The sequence below is a fragment of the Equus caballus genome, chromosome 3 (assembly GCF_041296265.1).
Source record: "Equus caballus isolate H_3958 breed thoroughbred chromosome 3, TB-T2T, whole genome shotgun sequence".
In the NCBI taxonomy this organism is placed as follows: domain Eukaryota; kingdom Metazoa; phylum Chordata; class Mammalia; order Perissodactyla; family Equidae; genus Equus; species Equus caballus.
In genome coordinates, this window is record NC_091686.1 from 54632343 (window position 1) to 54656636 (window position 24294).

At 41.5% G+C, this 24294-nt stretch overlaps 1 protein-coding gene across 1 annotated transcript in view; it reads left to right on the top strand.

Moving 5' to 3' along the window:
• Nucleotides 1–4365: 4365 nt before the first annotated feature.
• The window catches only part of GPRIN3 (GPRIN family member 3), a 69495-nt gene continuing 49566 nt past the window's right edge, over nucleotides 4366–24294 (top strand). The window contains exon 1 of the mRNA XM_023636872.2: nucleotides 4366–4890. The gene's annotated coding sequence lies outside the window, so the exon portion shown is untranslated. The remainder of the gene's footprint in view (nucleotides 4891–24294) is intronic.

The following is a 24294-nucleotide window of genomic DNA, read 5'->3' on the forward strand; positions in this document are numbered from 1 at the left end:
CTCTCTTACTAACAGAACCTCAGTTTTGATTGGGGCACCAAGATGTCTAGCCTAGAAAAATCAACACCAGCCTGTTCCTCCTTGCTAGGTGTCAGTTTCACAGCCTCCCTGGGTGATTTGGTGACCTAGTTCTGGCCAACGGCTTAGGAGTAGGAGAGTGGGTTCTGGAAAATACTTTTTCTTCCATGAAAAAAAAAATGGGAGTTTCCTTTTTCCATTGGAATTCTTTTCTTCCTGTTGTAGAGGAGGAAAAACCCCTTCTTCCTCTACCCTCCTGGTTTCTCTGGCTGGGGCCCTGCAAATTAGACAGACGGAAGACAGATTAACAAGAGAAAAAAACCAGAATTTGTTAACATGTTTAGCATGCCTAGATGCAGGAGAAACTCAGTGAAGAGTAACTCAAAGGGATGGTTAGAACTTGGGCTTATATAGCATCTTAAGGAGTAATAAATTTGTAGAAAAGCAACAAGACAAAGGAAAAAGGGGTTTAGGCTTTTAGGGGTGGCAAACTATGGGAAGGTAAATATATGAGGGGAACCTAATGGAAGACAAGGGTTATTTTAGTAAGATTTATTTGCAGACCCATCTTGGTGCCAACTTTCCGTCTTCTTCATGGCCATAAAACTTCTCCAGGAGAGAGGATTTATGGCAGTCCTCATTTCTCAGAAGTTTCTGCTTTTAGTGAGATAAGGGAAACTCTGAGAAGGATTTTTTCTACATCTGTTGATTCTCACTTGCCTACAGCTCCAAATAATCCTTATGCCAAAGTAGCATATTTTGTCGTGGCATATTCAGATCCGCCACACCGTCTTGAACGTGGTTTGTAAGAATATGATTTTTGGAGAGGTGGCAGCCATCTTGTAACCATGCAGGGATAAGTCTATTTAGAGCCCAGTACTGGGCAGAATGCAGGGATATAAAAGAAATAAAAGTTATGGTCCCCGAGCCCAAAGAACCTATAACACAGGTGTCAAGACATGCACACACGAATTAACTTGAGAACAATTACAAAACAACTTAGAGTATTACTCAGCGCCAACTAACGGAGAACTGATGGCAGCCCTCCAGAATCTACTGTTGGCAACTCTGTCCTGCCAGTGCTTCTTGCCAATCCAGCGAAACTGATGAAGTTTTTAAGAAAGATGTGACATTTAGAGAAGATTCTAGTCTCAAATTCTTATCTTTTAAAAGTATATTGCTGCGCTGTTTAAACATGGCTAACAGCTTTGACTCAGAAAGGAAACACGGTATCAAAAAAGCATTGGGCAGGGGCAGTGGACTTTCCTCTTATAAAAGCTGTTAACAGCTGTGGGACATCTGAAGGTCTGGCATTTTGGTTCCTGATCTGTAAATTAAGGATAATGATTCATTCAACAATATTCACTGAGCACTGAATAAGTGTTGGACACTGTTTTAGGCGATAGAGCTATGGCAGCAAAGGAAGGAGACAAAGTCCCTGCCCTCATAGACAGTGGACATACAATCAACAGATACCTGCTCCATCAAGATGCAGTAGTAAGGCCAATGGGAAAAAAGGAGCAGGGAAAGGAGAATAGAAAGATGTCAGGTAAGTGGGGAGGGGAGCTGCTATTTTCCGCAGAGTGGTCAAGACAATCTCTGATAAGAGGCTTGCATTTCCTTCCCCATGTGTCGTGTGCGTGCGCGCACGCGTGTGCGCAAGTGCGCACATTGGCCTGTTTGTCTCGGGGCAGAAGGGAGGAAGTCAAATGACAAAGTAAATTGCTGGGCACTAGGTGAACATAAGGTATGATTAGCGTTGTTATTATTGCAGACTAAGTCTAAACTCCTTAGCTTGATATTTAAGATCGTTCACAACCCAGCCTTCCAACCTGCCTTTCCAGTCTTCTCTCCACTCCCCTGTATAAATCTAACTTCCAAACAAAATGTTCACTTTATCTAGTTCACTTGGCAATTAATCATGAACCATGTCATGTTGCTTCTCCTATTATTTCTTCTAAGTCCTTTAGTATTTCATTTTTCATAAATTCTGTGTCCCCAGTGAAATGATAAACTTCTGTATGTCACAATTTTCTGTGTCTTGAGCATAAGAGGTGTTCAAGAATATTTATTGATGTTGTTTGACATACCGGTTTAATGTTTATCATCACTCTGAAAACGATCACTTTGTTTGGAATTGGGTGTTATATTCAATTTTGCACGAATTTTGAATTGCCTTATTTACCATGAAACAGAGTACTCTTTGAGAAGCAGAATTTTGGAAAATTCCATATTGCTAAAGAAGGCCTTTAACTGTGGTTAGAACTTCCCTTTAGGATTACCTCAATGTCATTCAGACCAATAAGCAGCTCCTAATTATATGCGTCCTTTTTGCACCATAGTCCTATGCATCCTCATGGCCTTTTCATGACCCGGGGGTATTTCTTGCCAGTACACATTTGTTATTGTCTTTTGAATGACTTGCAAGTGAATTTTTCCATTGAAAGAACTTCCTAGCAGTCTGAGAAATCGAGCAGAAGAGATGGATGAGTAAGGTACAGTGGAAACTATAGGATAAGTATTAAGTGAGGTTTTTGTAGGCATAATGGTGACCCTCCGAAAATAGCTACATCCTGGGACCTGTGAATATGTTACCTTTTGTGGCAAAAAGGCCTTTGCAGACGTGATTAATTTAAGGATCTTGAGATGGGGAGACTATTCTGGATTATCTGGGTTGACCCAATGTAATCACAAGGGTCTTTATAAGAGGGATGCAGGAGGATCAGAGTCAGAAGAGATGAGATGACAGGAATAGAGGTCTGAGTGATGCTGTCACAAGCCAAGGAATGTAGGCTTCCTCTAGAAGCTGGAAGAGACAAGAAGGAACAGATTCTGTCCTTCAGGTCAGGCCCTGCTGACCCTTTGATTTGAGCCATGGAAGACCTATTTTCAGGCTTTGGATCTCCAGAACTGTAAGATAATAAATTTATGTTGTATTAAGCTGCAGAATTGTGGTAATTTGTTACAGGAGCAGTAGGAAACTAATACAGTACTACAGTAAAAACAACCCTGAACTAGAGATCGCCACAATCTAGCCCCTACTACATGCATATTAATTGTGTAATCTCAGGAAAATCACTCTGCCTCAGTTTCCTTCCCTGTAAAGTGAAATTATACTGCCTTACAGTGTTGTTATGAAGACAAAATTATTCATGTGGACACTTTGTCGAGTGTTTCATGTTACACAAATGTTAGGTGTAAAATTTTGACTTAAGGTTTTCATTAAGGGTGAGAATTGGAATGAAGACATCTGCCCTTAGTGTGTTGATATCTTAAATATTACACCATAACCACCCCTGTCATAAACATATTGTTTTAGAAGGGGCCCACTGTAGGGATGGCCACCCAGCACACTTGTCACAACCTTCAACCACATCGAACACAGCTAACTGCAGCATTCTTTGCCCAAGAGCCAAGACACAGCCTTAGAATCCTTCTTAACCCACCTTCAGGAAGTTGCTATCAATCAACTAGAGCCAGCATGAAAGGAGAAACTTATTTAAAATCCTGACCCGGTGGTTTAGAAAGTTTGGTGCCTTGGCCAGCAGCATGGGCATCACCTGTGAGCTTGTTAGAAACGCGGATCCTCACGCCCACCCAGACCTACTGAATCAGAATCTGCATTTTAACAAGATCCCTGGGTGCGTCCCAGTTGCACTAGTGGAGAGGATATATGTTGGAGTGGTTTGAACCCCAGCTGTGGCAGTACTACTGTGTGACCTCAAGCAAAGTGTCTAAATCATCAAAGCTTCAGTAATTCTCATCAATAAAGTGGAGAATAATACCCACCTCACCGGATTGTTATGAGAAATCGAGAGGCTGCATATAAGGCATTTTGCAGCGTGCCTGCCAACAAACACTTATTTAATAATAGCTCTTTTCCTCGTATCATTTCGCACCATCTACAGCTGCTAACCATACTACACATCCATTCAGTATTGCTGGAGTCACTCAGCAGAGACGATTTCCAAAGCCATCCACACCCATGGAAGGCGGCGGGGGGGGGGGGGGGGCGAGTGGGGGAGAGGAGACAGGAACACTGTCAGCACTGCCATCTCCACATACGCAGGACACTGTACATTTTGCAATACATATTAAACATCGGGTGATCTTGTTTTCAGATGTTCACTGCACGTGGCTTTATTAGAAACCGCCTGCCAGAGTCTAGACACAGCCATGGAGTCTGGTGACCTGTGGGAGGGAGCAAGGGCCAGAATTCCCGCTGAGTCGCCCCAGCCCTCCACCTTAATCCCCTTCTTAACTTTCCATCTGCTACTGGATGCTTGCAGCAGAACCACAACCTGCCAGCCCCTACCCAGCTCCAAACCCCCTCTCTCCCCCGCAGGCGCGCAGCAACCGCCGCGGCAACCCCTTCCCGCGGGACCCGGCAGGCTGGGCGGGGGTGCGGCGGGGGCGGAGCCCGACGTCCTGCTGCTGCTGCCGCCGCTGCCGCCACCGCCGCCTGCGAAGCTGCCTCCCCTTCCACGGATGCTCCGGCGGGGCAGCGCTGCCCTGCGTGGACAGATGGGCGCCCCCCGGGCCTGACGGACGAGCAGCCGGGCACGTGAACTCCCGCCTCCAATTTAGCTCTGTGCCCCGCGCCGGCGGCTGTGGCTGCAGCCCCGCGGTGGGGGCGGCCCCCGCGGTCTCCGCTTGGCTCCTGCGCGCCGCCTCTGCTCTTTGCATAGTAATTTCAGTTCCTGCAAGCACCCAGCTCGCTCCCGGAACAGGTCTGAGAAGGACCGCCGCTCCCGAGCACACCGGAGCCATCCGTGTGGCGCTGAGAGCCACTGCTTGGGATATGCGACGGGAAGCCCCCGCCACAGCGCAGGCAGTGACCCCGCCACGCTGGGGAGAGCCGGGCGACAGCAGGTAGGCGACCTGCGGCCGCGGCAGGAGACGCCCCCCCGCGCCACCTCTGCCGGGCGTCCCACCCCGGGGGACGGGCGCTTTGCGGTGTGCTCGGTACTGCTGGGGATAGATTCGGTCCCACATTTTGCCCGGTGATCCTTTGCCTGTTGCTCTTGTCCCCATCCTATCCTGCGCTTCAGGAGGGACCATCTTTCTCGCAGGTGATGAATTTCTCTGCAAGGTCATTGCTCCCTTAGGCTCTGGCTTTGAAGGTAAATGGAAGAAGACGCCTGCTGTTCTTGTTCTTGGGCACTGGATTTATAATCAATCGAGTCTGCACACTGTGAATATCCAAATGGGTGGGTGTGTGTGTGTGTGTGTGTGTGTGTGTGTGTGTGTTTGGCAATACTACATTGACATTTTTCTTATTTTCCCTTGCTTATTCCCTTTAAGGTCAAAACACTATAGTTCTATATAATATATATGCGTTTGTGTGTGAATGTACACATGTTTACATATATATTGTTTTTCCTGAGCTAGGCTGAGAGAGAAGAAGGGTGAGCAGAGATTGATAAAGGGAAATCGTTGTAGAGACCTGTTCGGTGTCTAGAGGTGAACTTTGGAACCACATTAAATCAGGGTATAGACTAGAGGCTATTATAAACGGTCCTTCGGAGATGGATTTTAGAAATGCTCTGAAGAACACCATCAACCAATACACACAAGAGATCTCCATGCTATCCAGGCAGATCTGAAAGGTTGAGGCATAATTTCAGACGCAACAATGGACAGTGAAGGGGGGGGTGGGGGGGGGTGGGGGGGGCGGGGGGGGCGGGAATGAGGAGTACTTAGATACTGAAAAGTGGATTTGGGGTGGTGGGAAGGCACAAATCTTTGTCAGATTTAAAGGGCCCTCTAAAGGGGTGTGGTGAGAAATCTCTGCCTGCGGTGTAGAGAATTCAAGGTTGAGATGATGTGAGTGTCCAGAAAGCGGGAGAAGTGGTGGGGAAAAGGCAAGGAGGTTTGGAGGGGGATGGGAGAAACAGAGCTCAGAGCCACCAAGGAGCAACCACCATTTATTAAGGTATCTTCTTCTTCCTGTTAAAGCAATACCTTGGATATGCTCCATGTAAATATTTTTCACAACGCATTTGTTAAAGATCCGTTGGTCCCTGTTTTCATTCTGTTTTTGCAAGGAATCTGGGTCATGGTGGGACTGGAAGAAACTGAAGTGTTTACAACACCAGCAAGATTTGGAGAGAGAGTTGATGAAGGCTTAGCTTCATGAAATATTTACACATCTCTCGCGTGGGCTTTTGTTTGCTCTTGTTGGTGCTGCTGCATATTTTACTTTGATAATGCTTTGAGTGTACTTCTCCTGAATGTGCTTATTCTCCAGTTATAAACTCTTCTTTCTTTTCCATTGTTCACCGTTGGCCTGCCCTGAGTACCAGCTATGGGAATAAAGACACATGAGTCACGCATAAGGAAGAAAATCTTTTTCTCTTGCTATCTGCAAATGGCAGGAGTTTGTATTAGAGAATCTTCTTTTGAAAAAGAATTAGGAAGAACATTTTTCAAGTTTTTGTGCGTGTTTAATGGGGGGAATGAGTTGTTGATTCATAAACAGAAAAAAAAAAAGTAGTGATTGCCATTGCAAGTCTAGATGTTACGTCGTTGCGATTTATTTTGGAAACAGAGCAGAGGAACTCCTGGAGATCCATGTAGAGCATGTTGTGGTGTGGTGAGGCTTCACTTAATCGCTAACTAGACTGTTATCAAAATGACCAGGACAGAGTCACAAGTGCACAGCTTCATATGGAAAGTGGAGCACCGAAGCGTGCTACGAATCAGATCACTCTGAACTGAAGGTCTCAACAAGCTGTTTTGGAATTTGGGTGTTTTTTTAATTGCCTCAATACACTCGCCCAACACATTGAATTGTCCCTGCAACGTTTCCTTGATAGTGCCTCAAATATGCTTGAAAGAATATTATCAGCTACAGCTATCCTTCACTGTATGAATTTCCAGTCACAAAATCTGTGGCTTATGGGGAAGCAATGAAATATTGTTCATGGAATCACAAAATCATAAAAGATTAGCCTCAGAGAGTCAGGACGCGATTCCAGACCCAGCTCACACTTGAGCTCTTTCAGTGGCAGCTGGTTGTGCTCTGTATGCACTCGTTCATTGATTCATTCATGCATTCAACATATGATTATCTCGAACTGACGTGGTCCTGGACCGTGGAAGAGAAGAGAGAATGAGACAGTCTCAGCCTGCAGAACTAGGGAGGGAGGGACATCGGCTTGTTCAGGGCTATGGCGGGGCGAGCACAGGGTGCTGTGGAAGCCAGGTTGAGGAGGGGGAGAGGACAAGGACAGTTTCCAGGGACCTGAAGGGTGAGGTGAACTAGCTTGGTAAAGAGGAGAGAGAAGGGTAGTCCTGATACAGAGACCAAAATATGCAGAGGCCCAGGAAGAACAAGAAGCTCTAGGTGGTTGAAAAACAGTGTGAGTAGATGAAGATGGAAAGCTGAAGATGGAGAAGGCAGTGGAATCCTTTCTCAGCTGAAGTCCAGCAGGGCTGCTAACTCGTCTGGGCAGTAAACCGTTTGATCTGGATAAGTTAGGTAGACACATGCATATTGGGGCTCTATGTTGTTCACATTACCCACGTTTATATCCTTCAAATATCTGGAAACCATATTAATCTTAATTGACAATTGCCTGATTAAAAGGGAGACGTGTCCTTGAGAAAGTCATATTCTCTGTGCCTCGGTTTCTACATCCACAACATGTCTGCCATCTACTTTGCGTATTGTGAAAATGACAGAGAATGAGGGAATGGAGATTTGAGTTTTATAGAAATGCGGGGAATCTTATCTTCATGACAACTGTGCTCAGTGTAAAAGGGTGGAAAGTACTGTTTATTCCAAGCATTTAATTGTCCCAGACAACTCCTAAAGATGGTGTAAAAAAAATGAACAAAATGTCACTCAGGAACACGGGCTAAAGAGAGCCCAAAGGCCACATACAATTTTAAAATTATTTTTTAAGTGAGGGAAATATATACAGCAATGCCACAGTAATGAATAAGTGCCCTTCTTGGGGCCAGCCTGGTGGCATAGCGGTTAAGTTCGCACATTCTGCTTCAGTGGCCCGGGGTTCGCCTCAGATCCCGGGTGCGGCCATGGCACTGCTTGGCAAGCCATGCTGTGGTAGGCGTCCCACGTATAAAGTAGAGGAAGATGGGCACGGATGTTAGCTCAGGACCAGTCTTCCTCAGCAAAAAAAGAGGAGGATTGGTGGCAGATGTTAGCTCAGGGCTAATCTTCCTCAAAAAAAATAAAATAAGCACCCTACCAGAACTGGTCACGGCCCATTGTGAAGTCAGTTTACTGGGTCTGATAGCATTTTCATTTTTGGAAAATTGTTAGAGTAAAATGGAATAGAAGGGTAAATAAGCTTTCTTCATTAACTTTTTAGTGAAATGTATATTTATAGGGATATGTGCACTGGACTATGATGTTATGCATCATGTTCCAAAAAGTCTGAAAGCTACTGCTTTAAGTGATACAAGAAAGAGATGCTTCCAGCTTTCAAGACTCCAAGAGTTAACTAGAAGATCTAATACACAAGTATGTATCCAGTATTCTGAATAGCAGAATTGCCCGGAGAAAGGCAAGACCTTATGACTTACCACTAAATTCATGGCAGTAGAGGCAGAAGAGGGGGAGAGCCTTAGGGACTGAATTAATCCAGAAAGGCTCCAAGGAAGAGGTGGTACTTGAGCCAGTTTATGAAAGATGAATGGCTCTGGGTGGGCACTGAGGAAGGGGTGGTGATATAGAAGGAGGAAGTGAAGAATGAGGTGGGGTCATGTGAGGTTTATTTAAGAATCATTTAGAAAAGAAGAAATGAATATCAAGTTGTGGGGAGGGAATTACAGAAGAATTTCTGTTTAGATTGAAATATGACTCGAGTTGCTATTTATTTTATATCTAAGATTTCTTTTCCTGATACTGCTACTTTAAGAAAATCTAGATGGAATGGCCGTAATGTTATAAATCTGTCATTTCCTGCCATCTTTTTACTTCTTTTGCAATAATTTACTGGCTAGGCTTTGTTTCAATTGAATTGGATGGCTGAACTCTTGAAATTATGTGGTGTACCACATTGTAGCATGATTATTTCATTTCTCAGAACACAAGTACAGTCTTTGGCACTGAGGGGCAAGGGTGATGGAGTGATTGTCATAAATCGAGTGAACCCCTCTCTTCTCTTCAACAAGTCTCCTTTCTCAAGCGCCTCGTAAGCGCAAAGCCCTATGAACACGAAGCAGACCTTGTGGTGCTCATAACCCTGAAAGGAAGGGCAGAATCTGTGGATTTTCTTTTTCAGTTGCTCTGTGACTTGTCCATCATTTAGTTAAGTTTTTAAGTATGTTTGTGTGCATTTCAAGAAATTAGCATCAGAGTGTTTTTGCTGTAACCCAGTAGTTATTTTGAGGAGATAAAATCAGAGAAGAAATCTTTACTTGTGTTTCTGAAAACTTTTGGTGGGCTTCTTTCGGCTCTTGCTGTCTTTCCTATAAATAGGAATAAAGAAATCATGTGATATTGATACCCTTTTGAATAAAGCTATACCTTTAACCAGAAGAACAGTGCCAGTTGAAATACAGACTTGTGTGCTTAAATGAGTTGATTCGGCATGCCGTCAAATTTGGAAATTCATTTTTATGTAAAGATGTCCTGGACTCCTCTTTCATCTTCCTTCTCCACATCAGAATGTTTAGATTAGTGATAATCGAACTTTTTTGCATAAGAGTTAAGTCTGGAATAATAAAAGCATTTAGAGGGTGCATTTGAATTGAAAAGACATTTATTGAATTTCATGGGGGAAAATGTATATACTCCTACAATTTAGATAACTTACTGTCTTGACTGCCAGCGAGAACATTTTTCACAGCTTTTTAGCTGGGCGTATTGGAGTTGGCAACACAGTAACAGCTTTCTAATTTTTCATGTCAGTAATTAGACTGTCGGCTTTGTTTTGAAGCTAGCAGCATAATTGGGGGCTCGAATTGTTATTACCAGGCAATAATAACTGACCCTTAGCTGGAAGGTTAAATGCTATGACCTATTGAATCTGAGTCCAAATCTGGAGGTGGGGCTTGGAAGTCTGTATTTTATAATGGTCCCAAGAGGATTCCAGTAGCCAGATTTGGACATCGCTGTTTAGTCCTGCCTTTCTTTGCAAGGAAATAAAAAGGTTACACATGAGTCCCGAACAAGTTAATAACTTGTCCTAACTCACTGTTAGAGCTGAGGCTATAACTAGACCACGTCTTTCTAGTTCTCCACTGATTCTCAGCTAAAGGGACGAAGGACGGGGCCAGAAGCGAGCTCTGAGCATCTCCTGAGTGATGGGGGAAGGGAATCAAATTACTCAGGCAGCCTTCCTCCAAAATTGAGAGTCATGCCATGAGCCTTTCTAAATGACAGTGCAGTGATCTCTGTCCCCAGGGTCTGATGTGGCAGAAAACTGTGAGGATCAGCTGTGTGATCTGTGGCAAGGCGCTTTCTTGGCCTTACATACCAGATTCAAATAAAAAATGTTAATTCTTGGGTCTCAAACCCAATGGATACCCAAGGCACCCCCAGGAAGATGGCTTTAGTCAGTAGTCACAGCCTGTGACACTTACAGAACCAAGAAAACCCTGGAAAAAACTCGAGGCTGGAGAGTGAAAATCCACAAAGTCACAGGCGCCCCCAGAGACCTCAGCACTGTTGCTAATTCAGTAACGGACAGCTGGACAGAGAGCTCCAGAGCTCCTTAAAAATCACATTTGCATCTACTAATTTTCTGGAGAGAAAGGAGTTGCAGAAAATCCTTTTTCAAGCCTGAATTGCAAATGGTCCTGCATAGTGAAAGATCTAGTTTAGGGGGAGTAATCAAGATGTGTTAAGTGGATAGATTCTGAATTGTTTTTTCAGGATATTGATTTCTAAATAACCTAAAATTAAAATAACTCTATTGTGGCTATGGGGAACTCTTCTCTTTCTTTGTAATGTAGAACTTTGAGTAAATGAAATGGTTGAGGGAGTTAAGGGCCTGTGTTTACTGTATTTTCTGAGTAATCAGAGCATCCTTTTTGTTTCAATTCTTGATGACAATTTTTCTAAAATGTAATAGCCTGTGCCTATGTGTCTGCCCTAATAAGTACAATATGGCAAATATCCTCAGGATTCTGAAGTTCGCATCGCCTCCAGGTTTTTATTCTGAATTAGGGCTGTGTAGAACAGGGCTGCTGAGCACAATACAGAATTTTAAAATTGTTTTTCTTCTTTTTTACTCTGTAACATGAATGTGCTTTCTCATGATACACCTCTTAAAAATTCTTGTTGTTCAAAAATGCAAACGATATTTGATTCATTGTGGTATTTGACTCATTGTGGTTTCCACTTTCTGGAGTTTGGTTTGCTTCTGCCATTATATCACTTTGGAATCCTCATTCCTCCATCCTAAATTAGTCTCGCAATCCCCTTAAAATGTGGTTTAGAGCTCAGTTATTTCAGCAAACCCTCTGTGATTCTTAAGACCTGTTTCTAACTTTTATTTTATACACAGCGTGAATTTTTAATTTATACTTAGTTATACTGTTCTCCTTGAAAAAATGCAGGTAAAAATGAGGTGACTAGAATTTTAATGCTAATACGAATTTTAATCAGAGCTAAGGTTAATAAATGGATGTACGTTTCCCCCTGCATCCTTGAATGAGTAAAAATTGCTTATGACAAATGGGTGTGGAGGCCTGGTCTTGTTCTCATGTTGAACATGTTCTGAAAGCAGTTAGAGAGCAGAAATCTGTCAATGTCAGGGTCAGGGGCTAAGCTCTCATTAAGTGAGTGAAAAATGCCTGTGCAATCTCCTTTCACGAGGGGGTTGATTTCTTGTCTACACATATAGATTCTCAGACTGGAAGAATGCTTTGCTGTGAGCATCTGAGAGACCTGGTGCACTTCATTTAACCTGCCAGACTTCAGGTTTGGGGATGTATGTACCAGACTAGAAATTGAAAACTGGCGGTCTGTGGGCCCAGCAGGAAGATCACATTTTTATTTGGCCTGCAGGTATTTATTTTTAATTAAGCCAATATTTAAAAATCAGATGATCTGTTATAAAAAATGAAACGCAAACACACATTCTCTAGGCTGCAGCTGGATAACGATGTGTGCTACCTCTTTATTACACTGCAGTCCCCACTACTCCCTATTGTCTCTCTAACGTTGAGGCTTCATATAAGTCACTTGTACTTAACAGCTTCAATTAATTGTGTTAGCTACCTAGAACCCATAGGTATTGAGTTTGTGAAGTCTGGACTAGATGTTTTCTAAGGACCATTGAGTTCTACAATGCTCTGACTGTACTCATGCAATTCATGTGATTCTACGAAGTAGAGGGGTTATTGTATTGACTGTAGCTAACTCCCGTAAACTATAGTGACAGTCTAAAAAGTTTCCACCGTTAAAATATATAGATTCTGTGAAAGGTTAATGAATACAAACTGAGTTGACCTGGTCAGTTAGTAAGAAGAGAATGGTGGAATCTTTTGTTTGTTTCTTTGCTTGCTTGCTTTTTCTTCTCACTTATTTTATTGAGGTCATAATGCTTTATAACGTTGTGTAATTTCAGGCGTACATTATTATTTATCAGTGTCTGTATAGACTGCATCATGTTCACCGCCAATAGTCTAATTTTTATCTGTCACCATACATATGTGTCCCGTTACCCCTTCTGCCCTCCCCCCAACTCCTCTTCCCATCTGGTAACCACTAATATGTTCTCCTTCTGCATATGTTTATCTCCCACATATGAGTGAAATCATGTGGTGTTTGTCTTTCTCTGTCTGGATTCACTTAACATCATACCTTCAAGGTCCGTCCATGTTGTTGCAAATGGGACGATTTTGTCTTTTTTATGGCTGAATAGTATTCCATTGTATATAGGTACCACATCTTCTGTATCCATTCATCAGTTGATGGACTTGCATTATTTCCGCATCTTGGCTATTGTGAATAAAGCTGCAGTGAACATAGGGGTGCATAAAGCTCTTTGAATTGTTGATTTCAATTCTTTGGATAAATACCCAGTAGTGGAATTGCTGGATCATATGGTATTTCTGTTTTTAATTTTTTGAGAACTCTCCATACTGTTTTCCTTAGTGGCTGCACCAGTTTGCATTCCCACCAGCAGTGTATGAAGCTTCCCTTTTCTCCACATCCTCTCCAATATTTATTATTTTTTGTCTTGTTAATTATAGCTATTTGCTTGCTTGCTTTCTACTATACCACATCTGGCAAAAAAAAAAAAAAAAATTAAAAAGAATAGTTTTAACAATAATTTACTTATTCTTTAACTTGACCAATGATTATGTTTTACATTGGATTGCTTTATGTATTTTTGAATGCACCATATCTTTATTTTATGTACAACTCTTAAGTGTACACGTCACCTACATACCCTCCTGAAAGCCTAAAGCATCTCTCCATTATTCAAGCAATGGTACATTCCATTTAGTAGGCCAGGCAGTGGAGAATAAACTGTCAGAAGTAGTATTGACTCATATCCCAGCTTGTGTCTGTGTCTGTACAGCTGAGAAATGCTCATCTAAGCACGGCGGTTGGCTGTGCGCTCCACCCATCGCTGAAACTCCTCACATCACTGCACAGTCTGGCCACTTGATTGTGTGGAACTGCTATTAATGTGACTAAAAATGAGGTGACTATGTCAGGGTCGATTTATTCGTGTTGTAAATAAAGACAAACGCCCTTCCGAGACAACAAGATGGAAAACTCAGGCAGATGTCTAAAGTGGGGAAAGCTCCTGATAGCTCCCTGAAGTCTCTCGTTCTTTCTCAACTTCTGCTGCCACTTTCCTTCCACGTGCGCACTTCACTGCATACCACCCCCACATCGTGCCTCCTACTTTACTTCTAAAAACGTCCTCGCATCTAATTATTAATCCTAAAGTGTCGGTGCTTCAGCAGCTTCACTCTGAGAAGACAGTGCTGAGAATAGTATCAGTGGAAGCCAACGGAGGACACCGTGCAGGTTGACGCTGTGCTTTCTTTGGACGGGTGCATTTCCTCATAGACTGCTGTCCAAGTCTTTAAAGACGAGGTGTCCTGTCACCTGAAATGTATCAACAATATATAAAAGACCATGGGTGTTAAAATTCTTTAGGGATAAAGTTAATTTTTTCTGAGTGATCTTAAATAACATAAATTTAGTTACACTGAAACGTTTATGCTCTCAACTATTCTCCTATTCCCCTGGTGGTTATTTTGATGTTTAAAATTGTAATGATGGGTTCTTAAAAGATCATTCCTCTGGGGTTTGTGGCTTTTGAGTGGTGAGGCTCAGTCTCGGGGAAGGATGATAAAAGTTAATAACCTGAGCTGGATTGGATTGAGGGTGCATCCATACTTCTCCTTTGCAAAGGAAATAAAAGCATTCCTCACACTGGAAATAGAAATTGATTTAGGAGATGAAGCATAGAACGTGAAAGGGGGTTGTCAGGAGGCCCTGATTTAAGGAAGATGGATGCTTGGATCATTAAATAAATTTGTATTGAGTGCTTGATATGTATGTTAGACCCTTGATGTATGTTAGATATGTGCTAGGGATTCAAGTTGAATAAAATTATTTGAGAGTCTGAACCCTCAAATAGTTCCTAGACTACTGTACAGGATAAACTTATTAAGAGCTATGGCTCAGCAAAGATAAAGTGGGCTCTTTTCCTGGTCAGCATCTCTGGGAATTCCCCTGGCTGCCTAATGACCAGGCTTCTTTCTCCATCCCCCCAGGCACCCCCTGTACGTCTCTCTTCCTTCCTGAGGCTCTAGCAATTCAGCTTCACTTCCGTTCCTCCTCACAGCTTCACCACCTGCTCGCCACACCTGGGTTCCTTTCTTCCCAGCCAGGCCAACTTGAAAATGAGAGGAAGCCTTTCCCACACTACACTTCCTTAATGGCGTAAAAAATAAAGACACAGATGCATGTATTTTCTGCTTTATTCTGCTAAAAACAACTAAGAAACAGAGGGTAGCAAAGTGACCAAGATGGGGGAGGTCTAAGAGAAATCTTCTAAATTTCTGCTGGTGGCTGGGCCGTACACTCTAGGAAGCTTCCTCCTCATGACTGTCAGAACCTCAGTGAAACTTCATCCTCTCTCTTTTTTTCTATTCAAGAAAATATCTACAAATTCAAGTGAGATGAATGCGAGTAACATTATTACAGAATTACTTTATTATCGACATTAGCAAAACTGACATTAGAGAAAACTGCTCTAAATGATTTGATAAATCATTTGTTGTCATTGGTACTTTATCGTTGCTCCTAAGTGGTTTGTGATATGCTAGTTTATTTTAAGACAGTTTAAAGGCCACTGTTTAGATTATTGCTTAGACTCTCAGGGATCACCCCCACTCTTGGGGGATGATCTTGAATCAGATCATTATTGGGTAATGCACCCATTTCAGGGCCCTGAAATTACCCGGCTGTCTTCATGGCTGCTCGGTGGAATACCGCACGCCCTTGTGCTGTCTTTTTTTTCCTAAGGTGGTCTCAGCACTCTTCCCTGGTCTTCCTCTCCAGGGTTAGGACCCTGGAAGCGCAAGTGGTAATGCATGTCTCGGGAATGCCTGGTGAATGATTCCATCTCTGTGTGTTTACCCTGCTGAGAGCAGAATTTCCTCACCTTGCTGCCCAGAAGCCCATGGCACAGTGGAGAAAGAAGTGGGGGACCATAGATTACAGAACTGATGATGATGATGATGATGATGATGACTGAAGGAGAACGAAAGACCAACCGAGCACACGAGGCTAGAGGAAGTAAAGTGGGGCACGGGGGGAGCAAGAGTCCAAAGGACCCCACTCAGGGCACTTTGCCGTCTTGGTTCTAAGGCATAAGAGAGTCCTGATCCGTTTCTCTTTATCCATCTACCTTCCCCTGAGGAAATGGGTGACGGATGGACGGACTCCAGATCTGCAGAGATCTCCGACTCTCAGATCTTTATTCTTTAGACTTCTCTTCCAGTGGCATCTAAAACCATTTTTCATTCAAACAAATCTCTGAGGTTTGTACTATTATTTCCCCCATTTTGGAGATCAGGAAGAGATCAAATAACTTGCCATGGTCCTGCAGATAGTAATCAGCTGAGCTGTGTGTGAGTTAAGAGTCATCCAACTTCAGAGGCCACATGCTTCCCCACTGTGCTACACTGCAGTCTGTTAACGTTATTGATATTAGTACCAGGAACACTCAGGCAAAATATGAGGCGTAGGCAGGATTTTATAGACTGCTTTCTCCTATCTCAGATTGCATTTTGTGTTGCTTAAAAACCAAATGTGAAAGCTTCTAAATCAGTGATGTCAGTTTTAAACAAACAGGATGAGTTAAAGGACAATCATTTTAGGTTAAAACTTTATAAATCATTGTATAGGCAGTAAAATTGGAAAACAAAACTTTTTATTGAAATAGCCAGATGACACAGATGTTCGGCAAACAGCATTTCTTTGTTTCTCAAAAGAAAACCAAATACATATCACATAGTCACGTGCGCACACACGTGCGCATACGCACATATAACAAGAAAAACCAGGCATGTGTCTGGGGTTAGCCCTACCTGAGGACTTTGGACTTAGAAACTATTTATAGAACCAGTGTTTCCGTGATTGATGTTTTAATCACAGACGTTCATTTACTTATGAAAGTTGAGCAATTCCGTATTATAGCTTGCAGCTAAGTGTTCTAGTTACGAATTGAAGATGAAAACAGGGTAATCTATGTAGAGGAGGCCCATTTGAGACAGTTTCTTCTTAAAACTATATTTCTAATAAATTAATGGCATTCGACAGGAAGATGAATATACATATCTCTGTCCATTTTGAAGATGAACATCCATTAATTGTTTTTTAAAGCCATGACTTCTGCCCTAATTTTTTTTTAGTCCCTTAATAAGCAATTGATGTTTTTTCTAGTTGAAAAAAAACTCACGGAAGTTACCTACAGGCATTAGTCTTATTACTGGACTCTTGTCATCAATCTGGAATGTTGTTACCACTTTGTGTTGTTTCAAAAGCTGAACTCTTTGTTCCAGAGGGTGGCACAGTGGAATGCACTGCTTTTCAAAAGTGCAGGAGATTTCCATCAGTGACCTGTGAGATGACCTTAGTGTACAGATTTTTATTTTATTTTAATACTTATGAATTTATTTTAATATAAAAATATGTTAAGAATAAATTTAAAGTTGTATTTTTAAAAATACACTATGTGAAAAATATTTTATTAGCACATCAAAGTTGTGATTATACAGATATCATTTCTTAAGACTAGGCTAATATTTTCAAGCAGTGCACCAGTTAAAATCACTTGAATGAAAAATGTTAAGTAAAAAATAGCTTAGATAAGAAGTATATAAGGCAAAAATTATGAAAGAGATTCACAAATGTCACAATCTGTGAAAGTGATATGTGAAATCATGTTATTATCCAAGGCACCACAGGTTCTCTCTAGAAATTGGTTGGTCCAGAAATCCCTAAGATCAATTCTAGCTCTAATGCCCAATTTTTTTTTTGTCAATCTTGCTTTTTTTTTTTTTTTTTTCAAATTCTTGGGTCTGTTTGCTGAATTTTAGGTCTTCTCGGCCTTTTCTGGAACTTAGAGATACCCTTTTTTCTCCCTGTCTCCATCACCACCAAGCATTTATGCATTCATTCATTTACACATGTACTCATGAAACAAACATCCTGTTCACCATGCCTAGGTAACGTTGGCATGAACAAAAGCTACAGCATTCTATGCTTCTGACTTCTGTGTTAAATGAGTATACATGTTTGTGATTCTCATTGAAGTTAAAGCTCTGGACTTAATTTTTTCTTTGTACTTCCTGAACCACTAAGAGATCTTCAATGGAAAGTCCCTTCATTGATAAAAACACATTATCAAGCTCATATTACAAATTTAAAATGTGTTTTGTGCAAATCCTGAATGGGATTATACACAAAAATGGACACAAGGGGTTTGTACATTTCATAGCTAGAAAAATCCAGTTCTCGGGCCATTTTGAACATTTGGGAAAAAATTAGTACTTTCATGGTTTTTGAGTAGAAGGTAACACATCCTTGGTCTGTTAGAAATTTTTACAAGCCTGAGTCAAATGAGGAATTTTAACACTTAGCAGTTGTTGTTTTTTTTTAATCAGTTACATTGAGAGAGGCATTGAATTTCCATGGCATATATTGTTTTTCTATATCGTTTACCCTCAAACAAGTGGTTAAGGTGTAACTATGATTATGATTATTTTTCCTTGGGAATTTGTTCTTGCAAAACATCGCTAAATGTTGTAAAGCATCTGAGTGTAATGAGTATAACTTGTCACAAGCAACTATGTAATGTCAATAGAACTGTTTTATGTTTGCCAGTAATTCATAAGATTTCTCTATACTGGTGAAGAGGATATAGCTGTGGTTTCCTGCTGGAGTTTCTATATAATAATGAGAAAAGCTTCAGAGGATGCAGTTGGTGTGGTTGTTTGCTCAGACACTGCTGCTCTTTTCTTTTTTGTAAAAAACAGGAAGCTGAAATTTATTCTCTACAACTGATGTTTAATAAGGACTTATCTGTGTGCCGCTATGGGAGGATATAAAGATGAAAAGATGTGTCCCTGCCTTTAACTACCATAAAACCTTAATATTAAGAAAAAGTAAAGAGGTTGAAGCATTCCTGGCAGTATTTATCTACTTTCAATGCACATATTGTGATAAAAATTAATGAATTGAAATTGTTTTCAAAATTTTTTTTTATGTTTTTTCAGGAATAGATATAACTTTCCAAGTGTCACGTTAAAACATATTTTGAAGAAAACCTAAGGTGGTTTTTAGCTCTAGTAATTGCTTCAAAGTTCAAATTAATTTTAGTTTTTCTCAGTTCGCTGGTCGTGGACCAAACTCCCGGTTCCCCAGCCAGTAGTTTTGAGGGGAATTGGGCAAAAGAGCATATTCCAAGTCCCTTTCTCAAAAACAAGGTAAAATAAAATGACATACTTAGGCTTAATAAGTCAGTACTGTTGCATTTGATGCTATCATAAATTTTAAAAAAAGAAAGCTGTGCACAAAAGGAATATTTGTAACCAAGTACATATTCTGAATAGAAACGATTTAATGGAAGCCGTATCAGTTAGGAAAGCAGAACCACTGTGGGGATATGGGATAATGGATTTATTATAAGTCTGAAACCTAACGCAATTGTGCGAGTTTATAAAGAAGTCTATGGGAAGTGGTTGCTTTTGCATCTGGTATTGGGCCTGAAGTCATCATAGGATAGCAGAGCTGGCAGTTGGGGAAAAAAGCTGCATGTGAAGTGGAACCAAGCAAGGGCAGACTGAAACCCTAGAGACAAAATGGAACCCGTAAAGACAAACTGGAACCTGTGTGGGACTCCTGTCTCCTCCAACTTCAGTGACCTGGGAGAACCGTAGAAGGAGCCGGCAGTCTTCACTGCAAAGCTGTCATGCACCTGCCCAGAAGCTGGAGATGGGCATCTGGTGGGAAGTGAAGGACCACAACCTGGCTGCCGCCTGACATCCCAGTGAGCCAGGAGATCAGCGCACAGCACCTGGTGCACCACACTGCCCTTGCCAGCAGAGTAAGGCTGCCGCTTCACTCTGCCTTCCAGAGAGCACGGAAACTTGCCTTGTAGCCAACTGTAATGAAGAACCCTGTGGGGAAGGGAATTCTGGAAACGGATTTTTATCTGAGCTGAATTGGCAGCTAGTGCAAAACCACCACAGAAACTGTCCGTTAGGAAGAGAAATGTGTAAGGTCAGAAAGTCCTTTGTTCTGCAAGAATCTTTTCTGCTGAAGGGATCAGAATCCAGTCTGCTCATGGATTATGTGTGAGACATTCTGTTCTATGGGCTTGTACAAAGTTTCTTCTCTATGCAACTGTAAGTTGTTGGTTTACTGCCATTTAGAAACTAAAGTTTATAAAAAAGTTCCAAGACTCATGTCATTTAAGCAACTGAGCTGATCTCTTCAAAATGTATATCGTCTTTCAATATAAAAGTTAATGAGATTAACTTGGCACATGGCTGGGTGATGTAACGATGAACATATTTTCTGCCACAATAGATTCCAAACTCCATTTTTAGATTTCCGTAGGTGCTACAGAAGGTTCGTGTAATGTAATATTGCAGAAAAGCAAAAACTCAGCTAGAAGGAAGCTGCCTTCCCAGCGTTTCTTTTCTTTCGTTCTTTTTTGCTTTGAGACTCTTTTGCTTGTAAGGATGGATGCAGTGGTGCTGTACGAAGTGGGGAGCTCACCGATGGGGGAAGTATTCAACCAGCTGCTATAGCCAGAATTCCTGCAGTGAGTGGGAGCTTCTGACTGCAATGACTACAGTGACTACAGAGCTTCTGAAACTCGCTCCACTTTCAAGATTCTTTGTCTTTATCAGTGACAACCTCTTTTCTTTCCCCAACTCACTTGATAAATGATGTTTACAAGGTGGGTGCCCCCTGTAATTCCAACTTTTTCTCTCTCACCTAAAAAGCACATTGAAATGCAAGTCAGTCATCTAGTTTGTAAAATAAATTATTAAACAAGTAATCTATTATCTCTTATTTAAGTACTAGGAAGAAAAATCTTGTCTTTCATATAAACACAAGAAATCTATTACTCAAATATTTCACCATCCAAACCATATTTTCTAATTTACCCCTTGGTAAAGCAAGGAAACGAAAATCCAAAATTTATACAAATACCCAGGAAAGCAAATGGAAATGGAAACATCCATGGAAAGGGAGAAAAATGCATAGTTTTATTAAAATTTCTTTGGTATACAACAATTGATAAAATTAGGCCATACTATATTATGTTTTGGATACATTTGTTCTATCATTGTGTGTGTTGACCCAATCTGATCATCTGGAAACATTTCTTTAAGTAGCATGTGTCATTTTCCTGTTGTTTCCAATCTCTGCACCTGGGTTGAGGGGCAGTGTATCATATGTACAAAGATGGCTAAGATTTGCTCCTTACCCACAAAGGAATCTGGAATCTAGTGGGAGAGAGAATACAAAGATCCAAGGGAAGGGAGAGGAAGGGGTGTGGAGGGTGAGCTTAAGATGGAAATAGAAATATTATGGTTCTAAAAAGATGAAATTTTAAAATTCTTTCCCACACTGCACATCTAGAATGGCAAAAAAAAAAAAAAAAACCTGTGACAATACCAAGTGTTGGCAAAGATATAAAGCAACTGGAGCTCCCGTACATTGCTAGTGGGGATATGAAATGGTACAGCTACTATGGAAAATATTTTGGCAGTTCCTATAAAGTTAAACATTCACTTACTGTATGACCTGGCAATTCCACCCCTATTTACCTAAATGAAATAAAAACCTATTGTGACGTGAAGACCTATTTATAGTGGCTTTATTCATAATCACCAAAAATAGGAAGTATCCCAAATATCCCTTAACTAGGAAATGAATAAACAAACAGTGGCACGTTTGGGTAGTGGAATACTACTCAGCAATGAAGAGGAACAAACTATTGATGCACACAACAACACAGATGAATTTCAAATATATTATGCTGAGTAAAGAAGCCAGACTGAAATAGCTGTGCACATTTGTGTTTGTATCGCATTCTCATGAAAGCAAAACTAGGGGTGGAGAACAGAAGAGTGGTTAAGAGTTGGGGGGAGTTTTACTACAAAGCAGTAGTCAGTTCCCAAAGGAGTTTCTTTGAGGGGTGATAGGACTGTTCTGTATCTTGATTGTGGTGGTGATCATACAACTACACATTTGTCAAAATTCATAAAACAATATACTGTGTTTTCTTTCTTTGAGTAAAGAGAACTGTTTGTAAATTTTATTATTAAAAAAAAATTCAGCCTGGAATCACAGTCCAGAGTATAGCATCCTCCTGGTTGTGCAGTCAGAAAAGTAGGCCATGTGGAGAAGATGCTAATCCTAGTCCCTGTTTATTGACACAGAAAAATGTGCAAGTTGTATGTATTTGTGCTCTGATCTCTAGAAATCTTGGGTTAGTTTCAATCTCAAAACTCTCTTTAAATGGATAGGAGCAAGTATCCTGGGACCCTGGGTATTCTGACAATTCTGTAGCCTAAAGTGATGTTATGTTAACCATCTGGCGGGTGGGTGTGAGAGAGTATGAGCTTGCTGTGTCCTCTACTGTCTGTGTGTGAATGGGGCATGCCACTCTCTCCCCAATCTCATGTTCACAGACTCTGAGAGAAATTGTTTATTCCATTATTATTTATTGAGGTTTTATTATATGAGAAGGGCTGCGTTACATGCTGTGAGTGCTAAATATTGAGCTCCTTAGAGTCTCTATCAGAAATGGAGCTTACAACCTGGGCGAGAGATAAGACGTGTGACTCAATAACTATAATTCAATCAGATTATGATAAATCCTATAATAGGGGTTTTCTCACTGAATGAACTATGGCTGTTGAGAGGAGGAAGTCATCGCTTCCTGCCAGGGTATCAGGAAGGGCTTATTTTGCAGAGATTGTGGCATTTGTCTTGAACTTTACAACTCCAGTAGATCCTAGGCTCTTTGAGAAATGGATCCTTTCTGTCTTATTCACTAGTTTTCCCCCATGTCTAGCCCAGTGGCTGATATGCTATTGATTCATCCCTGTTTTGGAATTAATGGAGCAAAGAAAGAAAACACAGATAGTATTTTCAAAGGCAGAGACCGCATTCCAGGGGGGCCCTGGCCTGAGCAGAGGAATCAGGCAAATGCTTCAAGCGTGTTTGAGAAACTGAGAGTAGTTCAGTGTGGCTGGAGGACAGGAGGGTCTTGGGAAGCAGTGTCCCAAAATGGTCTTGAAATCAAACCGGAGGGGGTCTTTGGGTCCAGGTTAAGTAATTTGAACATTTTTCAGTATAGGAAGCCACTGAAGGATATTGAGTTGAAAATGATGTGATCAGACCTGTGTTTTAAAAGGATGTCATTTGACGGTGATTTTGAGACCGTGACTATTAGTGATTATATAGACTGCATTGGAGCAAAGTAGAGAGACCGTGCCCGAGGCACCTGTGCCAACTCAGCCGTGACCTGGAGAAGGCAGTTGTCGGAATATTGCACCTGGAAGACAGAGTCAGAAGCCCTGGGATCTAGTCCTAACTCTGCTTCTCACCTGTGGAGCAAATCACATACGTTTCTGAAGCCTCAGTCTTCGTATCTATGAGGTTAAGGTGGAAATGAGAAGAAATAATATCTATGGGGGCTTTGTATATTCTAAAGAGCTACATAAATGTGAGAGGTATTGTTATTTGAGTCCCACTTATTGGAGAGAGTGTTGCAAATATTTCTGGTGGAGATGTGACAGGAATTGGAGAGTGCAGGTTGATTATAGGAGGCGAGGGAGCCAAAGCTGTCAAAACGACTCCAGGAGTTTAAGCCAGACCTGACTGGGAGAACGTTCGTGCCATTATCAGAAATAGAGATGTCAGGAGGGAAAGTTCGTTTTGGCAGAATGATGTCGAATCCTGGGTTGGACATTGAGTTTGGGATCCGACATGCAGGTCAGGTCTCTGGCCCTCGTTATAACATGGAGTAGACGGGAAGGTGGGAGAAAGTGATGTCTGGAATTTCAGCTGTCAGATCAGCACCGTTGGATATCCTGAGTGGGAAAGAGAGTTCCAAGGAGAGGAAAGAAGAGAATTCCTGGTAAAACCCGGACTTAGGGGTCGGAAAAGGAATACGTTTGGCTACAAAAGGACCACAAAGGAAAGTCGCCAAAGGAGAGTGTCAGGAACACAGGATCCATGGTGAGAACCGTGCCAGCAGGTCAAGGCGCATGAGGCATAAAATTCCATTTCCTCATTTTGAAATTGAGAAAATAATACCTTCCTTGCTGGCTTGTGGTGGAGGGTAAATAAGAGACAGTACTTAGTGCAGTATCATACATCATAGGCTTTAAATTGGAGCTATTAGTATCGTTATTGGAAAGTAATTCTCATTTTCAGTATCCTTTAGGAAATTTTAAAACTGTAACCCAGACCTTGTGAGTTTCGTATGTGTGTGATGTTGCCTTTTTAAAAAGTAAATCATAGGCTAAATTTTCTGCATAATCCCATCTCCTGAGCTTTAAAGAATAAAAAATGGTTCCATCACAACTAGAAGGACCCACAACGAAGAATATACAACTGTGTACCGGAGGGGCTTTGGGGAGAAAAAGGAAAAAATAAAATCTTGAAAAACATGGTTCCACCCCAGTTTGAGAAGAGCCCCTTGCTCTTCTGACAAACGCCTGTTGTTTCTCGGTAGCTCGTGAGGCTATCCTGTGTGGAAAAGCAAATTTCTCCCATCCAGGCCAGAGCTG